This window comes from Mesoplodon densirostris, chromosome 7, assembly GCF_025265405.1.
Source record: "Mesoplodon densirostris isolate mMesDen1 chromosome 7, mMesDen1 primary haplotype, whole genome shotgun sequence".
In the NCBI taxonomy this organism is placed as follows: Eukaryota; Metazoa; Chordata; class Mammalia; order Artiodactyla; family Ziphiidae; genus Mesoplodon; species Mesoplodon densirostris.
Window position 1 is genome coordinate 87,372,202 of NC_082667.1, and position 10,397 is coordinate 87,382,598.

Below are 10,397 nucleotides of genomic sequence, written 5' to 3' on the forward strand. Positions count from 1 at the left end.
GCAGTTCTTGCATTTTAGAAATATGTATACTGACGTTTTCACTGGGAAAAAGAAACCTGGGATTTGCTTTAAAATTGCTGGGGATTATGGCGGTAGTAGTCAGAGAGGATGTAGGGAAAATATATTGGCCTGAAATTGACATTTGATGAGAACAACTGATGAAAGCTTCTACTTCTTTCTTTTTACTTCTGTAGATGTTTGAAATCTTCCATACTAAAACATGTTTTATAAATGTAGATGGCTTGCAATTTGCTCTTCTGAGCTCTCAGAAGGCAAAAAGCCATTCTTAAATTAGGAGCTTTCTTCTCTAGCCAAGAATTCTAATGATAATTGTGTCCCAACTGGCCAGTGCACTCAGAGTGCTCTGAGATCTGTTGGTGGAAGAAAATAAAGAAACTCTTTAGTCTTAGAAGAAAACAACAAAGAGTAAAGGCTGCTGCTAGGTCTAGGGCAATAGTGTAGTATCAGCATAAGGCAAAATATTAGTTTCTTCCAAAATCCACTTGTTACTACTGTGTATACTTTTGCAGCAAAATACCTTTTCTACATTGTCAGCATTAAAGTAAATTTACTATTTAGGTGGCATTTAAATTATCTTATGCTCAAAGCCTAGAAAGAATCCCCTAGGCTGAAATGACATTAAATCTTATTTTGGCCATTGTAGTGTATTCTCCAGTCCTACTTGCTTTGTCTATAACTGTCCTAAAAAGGTGTGAGGAGATCTGCCAATATTAATGCCAGGATTCAAAATGAGTTCTTTGCAGCTTGCTTCCTTCAGGATCTTCTGCCCTCAGACCCATGTATTTACTTAATGCCTCAGATTACTGTATATGTCACATCTTTCCAACTAGAAGACAAGCTCCTTTAAGGGCAGTGACTAGTCTCATCAACATCGAATTTACTCCAACACCAGTGCTTTCAAAATGTGTGTTGCTTAGTATATGTCTGACCATAAGAAGTTATAGAAACAATTCTACTCTAACTAAATAATACTACTACTACTACTATTTCTACTACTACTGCTAATAAAATGTATGAAATAGAGTATACATGGGAAAATAAAGATAACACTGGAAATCCCAGACTATAAAATGAATGATCCCAAAGCCACTTGCCAATCCATTGACTGTAAACAGTTACTTGTGAATTGGTCAACGTTTAAATGCATAATTGAGAGAAGGGTTAAAACAAATTTTATTACCAAAAAACACAATTTTTATACCTACAATTTTTGAACTCAACTAACCTGTAGTTTTAACAGAAATAGATGAGATTCAAAGTATTCATTCAGGTTCCTAAATGATCCATTCCCTACCTTTCCTTATGAAACAATCAGTTATAACTCTAATAATTTGTCAAGGATTCACCAATCTCTACTTCCTTTATTTTCCAAGGTTTGGTATCATTACAAAATCAAGTCCTTTGGCGGAATTTAATAGTTTCAAAATCCCTCATCAGTATTATTCACTGGGATAAAATAATATGAAAATTTAACAAACACTGACTATGTGCTGAGAAATGATCCTTCAGTGATTCACTCCAGGTGGAGACTAGCATTCAGGCTGCACCTGAGGTAGAACTTGAATTCCAAAGTGGACCTTTAAACCACAGCTCAGCTTCTCTTTTTAAAACCATTAGAAATAAACCTGTTGCCTGACCTTTGAGATTCTGCAAAGAGACCATATTTACATCTTTTGTCTCTTTTAACTTCCCTAGTCCCCTTCTCTACTTTCAGAATAGTGATTCCCAGATAAGTACAATGAGTTCAAACAGTGTGGTTAAACGGGTAATTAGTCTGCTCTGCAGCCAAGTTACTCACAGAAGAAATAAGTTGGCTTTCACAGTTGTTAGTTTCTTCCTGGGCTTTGTTTAGAGGGGTCTCAGCTCAAGCAAGCAGCCTGTCAGCAGCCTGAAATAACTCTGTGGAAATCTAATGGCATATATGTAAAATATGTCTATGAAACCTTTTATTCAATCTTAGATCCATAATTTTACTACTTCTTTAGGCCTGGAAAAGGATATTCAGCTACAAAAGGACAGAAAAGAAAATGTGTATAATACCTCATGCCCTCCTCACACCCTAGAACCTTATTTTACCCCTGTTTCATCAGAAAATGATGTATGCTGTAAGAAACATTTTTTTAATTATTTGATCAAATATTTAAGTGCACTAAGTCTCTGTATTTATTAAAGCAAATATAGTTACCTTTCTGTCCCTTTCTAAAAGAAAGCAAAAGATACAGTTCTTTTTTCTTAAGACTCAGGGTTTATGGATATTAATTATCACACTATATTGACACCCAGACATGTTTATAGGAGGCTTTTGAGACATACAGAGCTAGTTATTCCCATACCAAATGGCACTTCTTTTTCCTCTGCCTTCTGCTTGTATTTTTTCTGTTGTGATTATATCCTACTGAGGCTGCTACATCTCTTTGTTTGATTTGAGGTTCTAAAGGTAAGACTGTATAGTCTCCTTTTTACAGAATAATAATGGGTTTTATGACTGTTTGCCTTCAGAAGCCTCCTTTTCCACTCATTCTCATTTCATATCTGTGGTGAGGTGTCTAAAACAGATGAGTTAGTTCTGAACTGGTGATATATAAATCAATTATTATTTGATTCATATTCAAAGCAGCTCCTCCTAAAATAGTGGCCTTCCTGCCTGTGGGATGTAGTCTAACCTACTGCCTGGATCTACACCCACCAACATCCATATTTTGTCTATTGTTACCTTGGACACTTGTAGGAACTGAGTGAGTTTCTGTTTCTATAGTGTCCATTGACAGACAAATGAATAAAGAAAATATGGCACATATGTAGAATGGAATGTTATTCAGCCTTAAAAAATAAGGGAATCTTGCCATTTGCAACAACTTGGATGAACCTTGAGGGCATTATGCTAAGTGAAATACTCAGAGAGAGAAAGACAAACACTGCATAATCTCACTTTTACGTGTAATCTAAATACGCTGCTCTCACAGAAACCGAGTAGAATGGTGGCCGTCAAGGGCTGGGGAGTGGAGGAAATGGGGAGTTGTTGGTCAAAGGGTATAACCTTCCAGTTATAAGATGAATAAATCCTGGGAGTCTGATGTACAGCATGGTGACTACAGTTAACAACACTATTGCATACTCAAAAGTTTCTGAGATAGTAGATCTTACATGTTCTCATAACACACACACACAGGTAAATTAATTGTGTAAGGTCATGGATGTGTTAACTAACCTTATTGTGGTAATCATTTTGCAATATATACATGTATCAAATTATGATGCTGTACACCTTAAACTTATACAGTGTTACATGTCAATTACATCTCAATAAAACTGGAAAGAAGAAAAAGATTCACATGGAGAAGGGTGAGGCTGGTAGAAAAAAGCCACTGCCTTGAGCAGTACCGAGGTGGGCGGAAAGCCATGGGGCTCTATTAGCACTGCTGGGGAGGCTCTGTTCCCACGTGTGGGGAGGGGGTAGGACAGCACAGCTGTGATCCTTATTGCAGACCCTAGGCAGCCTCAGGCAACTTTTCAAAGTTAGATGCTGAAAACCAATAAATGAAATTATAAGGAAGAATTACATAAATGCCTTTATTCTACTTCTGGTCCTCTTGGCAACCTTTTCCATCTAAAAGCTGCGCCCTGCAGTTCTCAAAGCAGGAACATTAACATGGACCAGAAGTTTCCAAACTTTTCATCCTCAACCCCTACACCAAAAGAAAAGTTGAAATTTTATGACCCCTAGTATAGGAAGTATCTTGTGTGTTTTTAATATTTATCAAGAGAACATTTAACGGTTACCTACTATGTGCCAAGAGAAAATAAAAATAAGACACAGACTTTAAATGCAGACTTTGTTCCGGTATTATTCTTCCTTTTAACTTCAGTATAAGAACTATTGAGCTATTTGCTGTCCCAGTAAGGGGATAAGCAGACGATTACAGAATCCTGTGATCTCTTCCCAAGTTTGCAACTATAGGGTTGGTCCTAGAATTGCTCAATAACTTTGTATTTTGATTTAAGGGGAAACTAAAAGAACTTCCTGTCCCAAAGTAACTCTGCTTTGCGGAGACTGGAGGTGCCGTGCAACTGACTCAAGATACTGTTTATTTGTTTAAACAGTTAAATAAGTAGTTTCTATTGAACAAGTGAGCACAAATTTTCACAACAGTACCTACCCCATGACATAACTCAGACAAAAACTCTGAGGGAAAGGAAAACTATATGGGCAAAAAGTCCAGGTTCCATCCACTGTACATGGGATATTGATAGGCTTGTAAAACTTACAGAGGTACCTGGGGGTACCCAGGAACCCTGGGTATTTAGTATACAGATCAGCAAAGGATGGTGGAAAATAAGACGACACCAGGTCAGGGGACAAATTAAGCAGGTGAAGCTGGTCCTTTTTATTCTTTTCCCTTCTGATACACCACTGCTCGTTCATGTCCAGAATATGTTCTGTATCCTCAGTAGACCTACACACACACACACACAGAGACATGTGTGTAGCACACAAACATGCATGCATGCATGCGTGTACACATACATGGAGTCCCCAGTCTTCTCAGTTAAAATTCAGATTGTAGTAACTAAAGAAAATGTATAATGCCCTATATTTTATAGATTTTAAAAATACTTGCACTTTAAGAGAAAACTTTTAATGTCTGAAAAGCCCTTCTGACGAAGGAAGTTATTTCTGATATTGGAGGTTGACAGTTTCACAGAGAAAACTTCAGGAGCACAGAGACATGCCTGACCCTCTCCCCACGCACCATCTGGGGAGAATTCACCAACATAGAGGCTCAATCCCTCTGCTAAGTCAAAATCAAGTATACCAACATCATTATTTCACAGAGAATACCCTACCTCATGTTAGGCATTCATATGTATTTTATTTGTTGAAGAGAGGAAGAAGATATAAAGGAGGGAATCATCCGAAATTACAGAGTACACCATTTAAGTCAATATAGATATTTAAATTTAAGGTAAAATTCAATGATAATTTGAAATTATATGTGGAGTATTATTTACTAAAGAATATTTTGCAAAGTTCAACTCCTATTTTAACTTATATTTTCAGAGAAGGTATTTGGTCCAAATGAAGAATACCTTCAATCATTGTTCTTTTATTGCAAGCAAAAAAGGATTTATACTTCTTTTCATGAAATATGGTTGTTTGACAACAGAAGGATAAATATTTTATATTTTTAGAAACAACAGTTAGGCTACTGATATTCTTAATTAGTTTTAATAAATATGAATGCTTCTTATCATCTACTCTTTAGCTTGTACCTGAGGAGTTGAATACCTCCGGAAAGATATGTGCTCCAGACCCGTAAATATGCAGTTCACAGAGTCCACCACCAGAGGGCAATAAAGAAGTCAAATCTTGAAACCATGGAGTGAAAATAGTGGGAGTTTAAATAAAAGCAACATTTCACAGTATGCTTTTCTGACCAACGTTATAGCTAATAACTTAATGGATTGTATGTACATGGATTCTGAAAAGTCAGCAGCACACTTCACTGGTCAATTTCTATGATAAGGGGAACATAATTGGAGTGTAGAAAAACAGTATACTTACATCTTAAAATTCCACCCCTACAGAATCTACTACTCACTATTGAAAAATGATAAGAAGAATAGCTTTCTGTGTCTCAGTCACCAGTTAACATTTTCAAGAGTAGAATTTATCTTCCTATGATTCTCAAATACACAGGAAAAATGCATATCTAGGACAATGGATAAACTCTATATGACATGTGAAAATAATTCTTCAAATGGAAAAAGTAAAAGATCTACAAGGAACAGTTTTATATGCATTAGTGTGGATATATACATAAAGAGGCTCTAAGAAACATAAAAATCACTTCCAGGAAGTAATTTTAGGTAGAAGAGAATTAACATGGATGAGGAAGAAAAGAAAGTTGGTTTTAAGATAGTTTCATTTACTTGTTTTTTTTGTGTGTTTATTTATTTGTTTTATTTATTTGGTCTTTGGAATATAAGGAAACAGTGGCTTTCACATCCGTATCCCAGTGGAACAAAGGGACCGAGGTCTATACTGGAGCCCAGCCATTGTTTGACTAGCTTGTAATAATACTGGTGAAATACAGCCAAATCATTTGAACTACAAGCATCCTCTCTGACAATAATCTTAAGACATCAACATTATAAATTAAAGAAAGGAAAGAGAGAATACTGTTTTCTTTAGTGAGAAAATACAGATTCTGGATCAAATCAATAATGTCAGCAAACCTCATGGCTATAAAATATTCTGCTGCCTATCATTTAGATCATGCCTCTAGAAGAGGGAAACTGGGTGATCATTTCCCCAGATTTTATATTTAATTCAAATATTTTAGATAAGAGGCATCTCTAGTAAAACACTGTATCATTGATTTTTTCCAAAATGAGAGCTCACAGGAGTTCCTCTTTCCTTCTCAAATACATATGGGGAAATGGAGGTGGGTGTGGGTTAGAGGAACTATCTAAATAGAGCATAGTAATCAACAGTTTGTTTTTTTAAAATTGACATTTCTATTTAAATTGTTTCCAGAGACAGGAACACACAGAGACAATTCCATGTGACAACAGTGGAAGAGACCAGAGTGATGCAGCTGCAAATCAAAAAATGCCAACACCAGTGATTGATGGCCACCACCCACCAGAATCTGGTTAAGACAAAGAAGGATCCTCCCCTTGAGGCGTCAGAAAGAACATGGCCCTCTCAACACTCTGAGTTTGATCTTCTGGCCTCTAGAGCTGTGATAAAATACATTTCTGTTCTTTTAAGCTAACAAGTGTGTGGTATCTTGTTATGGTAGCCCTAGAGATAACAGTATTTGATTCCTGAGATGGCAACTGTATTCTGACTATGTAATGACTATTCCAAGATGATCAACAGACACAAAGATAAAGAAAGGCAAAACTGAGACTAAGCCCAGTTCTTTTTATTCCCAGAATAATAAATGATTTTTTAATTAATTTAGATCTCTTTGTCTAACCTCTCTGCTTTTCAAAAGACTATGTGCGACCAATCAAGTATTAATATGTTATACTTTCATTTTAATTCATCTCAAATTATTTCTAATTCCCCTTATGAGTTCTTACTTGACCCATGAATTATTTAGGAATATATTGTTTAATTTCCATTTGTGATTTTCAACACATTTTTTTCTGTTAACGATTTCTTATTGCATTCTGTTGTCATCTGAGAGCACTCTTTGTATTGTTTATATCCTTTAAAATATACTGAAATTTGTTTTATGGCCTAGCATATAGTATATCCATATGCATTTGAAAAGAATGTATATTCTGATGCTGTTGGGTGGAATGTTTTATAGATGGCTGTTAGGTCTAGTTGATTGATAATGTTGTTCAAGTTTTTTTAATTTTCTTGTTGATTTTCTGTCTGTTCTGCTATTGAAAGAAAGGTATTCAAGTATCCAACTATTATTGTAGAACTGTCTGTTTCTCTTTTCCGTTGTGTCGATTTTGCTTCATTGTATTTTGAAGTTCTGTTGTTAGGTGCATATAAGTTTATAATTATTATACATTCAAGATGGTATAATCATTTTAGCAGTTTAAAATATCTTTGTCTCATGGACTTGAGGATATGGGGAGGGGGAAGGGTAAGCTGTGACAAAGCGAAAGAGCGGCATGGACATATATACACTACCAAACGTAGGTAGATAGCTAGTGGGAAGCAGCCGCACAGCACAGGGAGATCAGCTCGGTGCTCTGTGACCGCCTGGAGGGGTGGGATAGGGAGGGTGGGAGGGAGACGCAAAAGGGAGGGGATATGGGAACATATGTATATGCATAACTGATTAAATTTGTTTAAAAAATAAAATAGTGAAAAATAAATAAATAAATAAAATAAAATATCTTTGTCTCTAGTAAAAATTTTCGTCTTAAAATATATATTTTTCTGATATTTTCTTAGCCACTCCAGTTTTGTTGTTGCTGTCTTGTTTTGTTTTGTTGTTACTGTTATGGTATATCTATTCCAACCCTTTTACACTTCACTTATATATTTTTTTGACTCTAAAGTAGGTCACTTTCTTGTTGATGTTATATACATATGTAAATGTATATTACATTCAAAAATTACATATATAATAACAAATTATGGCAGACTTTGAACTGGACCTTTTATTTTTTTCGATACGCGGGCCTCTCACTGTTGTGGCCTCTCCCGTTGCAGAGCACAGGCTCCGGACGCGCAGGCTCAGCGGCCATGGCTCACGGGCCTACCCGCTCTGCGGCATGTGGGATCTTCCCAAACCGGGGGACGAACCTGTGTCCTCTGCATCGGCAGGTGGACTCTCAGCCACTGCACCACCAGGGAAGCCCTGAACTTCACCTTTAAATGAGTATGATTTAGACAGTAGAGCTTCCCTACCAAATGCAAATAACTCACTTGAACTCTCTTTTTTGTAAAGAACAGACCAATTCTTCCAAGGGGAATTCTTGAACTCATTAGATATGTGATATTCATTATAATTCGTTGCATTTAACACCACAGAAAAGACTTGGTCAAAGGCTATTTTACTCTTTTCTTCCTCACTGGATGATTAGCTAGGTTCATTTTTAAATGGAAGATATACTCTAGATATTTAAATGTAGGGCATCTCTTCCTTTCAAATCTCAGAAAGAAAGGTGTGCTTCAGTTTCCCTGCAGAAAGCTCTAGTATCTTGCCCCCCTTTTGAAAGAGGAACTAATCCTGCTTTCTCTATTCTTCTTTGTCTTCTTCCCTTCATCAGCAATGAGCCTCTTTATCATTTTTGTCAGCCCAAAGAATAATTTTTCTCTTTCCAGGCCATTCAAAAATTGTACACTACAAAGTAAACGGAAAGAGCTTTATTTATAAAAATAAAACAGCTATAGCATTAGTTCTTAAAGAGTATAAAACTTTGATCCCTCATTCCAAAAAAAAGTCTTGTTAGCATTTAGGGTTCAATGAGAGGCAGTACACAAAAATGTTTTGGGGACTCCTTTGACATCTTTACTAAACGGTTTGAATTCATAATGGTGAATATCAGACATATTTGTGTTAGGCAATTAAAATTAAATTATATCTAGACGTATTTTAAATGACCACATTAACATTAGCAAGTAATCTTAGAACTCATCTTGAAAGTAAAAGGTACTTTTATACTTTATAATGAAAAAATCAATAAAATGTGCCTTTATGCAGAGAAAATGTAATTATAATACCAATTAATGTTAACTGGTCACTTTTTATTGAAGTAGATTTGACATACAATATTATGTTAGTTTCAAGTGTTCAATATAGTGATCCAACATCTAAATATATTTGAATTGGTCACCATGATAAGTCTAGTAACCATATATCACCATACAAAATTATTACAGTATTATTGACTATATTCCTTATGCGGTAGATTGCATCCCCAAGACATTTATTTTATAACTGGAAATTTGTACCACTTAATCCCCTTCACCTATTTCTCTCAGTCCCCTATCCCCCTTCCCCTCTAGTAATCACCAGTTTGTTCTCTGTATCTACAAGTTTGTTTCTCTTTTGTTTTCTTTGTTTTAGTTTTTAGATTTCACATATGATTGAAATCATACAGTATTTGTTCTTCTCTGTCTGACTTATTTCACTTAGCACACCTAGTACTCTAGGTCAATCCATGTTGCTGCAAGTGAAAATATTTCATTCTTTTTTAGGACTAAGTACTATTTCATTATATATGTGTGTATATATATACCACATCTTCTTTATCCATTCATCTATTTATGGACACTAGTTTCTTCCATATCTTGGCTAGTATAAATAATGCTCCAATGAACAGAGGGGTGCATACATCCTTTCTTATTAGTGTTTTTGTTTTCTTTGGATAGATACTCAGAAGTTGAATTGTTGGATCATATGGTAATTCTATTTTTAACATTTGGGGGATCCTCTGTACTGTTTTCCATAGTGGCTGCACCAATTGACATTCCCACTAACAGTGCACAAGGGTTCCCTTGTGGATGATGGCCATTCTGACAGGTGTAAGGTGATAGCTCACTGTGGTTTTGATTTGCATTTCCCAGATGATTAGTGATATTGAGCATCTTTTCGTGTGTCTTTTGGTCATTTGTATGTATTCCCAAAGCAATGTAACCCCTATCAAAATACCAATGGCATTTTTCACAGAATTAGAACAAATAATCCTAAAATTTGTATAGAATCATCCAAACAAACAAAAAACCTCCAATAACCAAAGCTATATTGAGAAAGGAAAACAAAGCTGGTGGTATGACATGCACTGATCTCAGACTATACTACAAAGCTATAGCAATCAAAACAGTATGGTATTAGCATAACAACAGACACATAGGTCAGTGGAATAGAATAGAGAGCCCAGAAATGAACCCACAG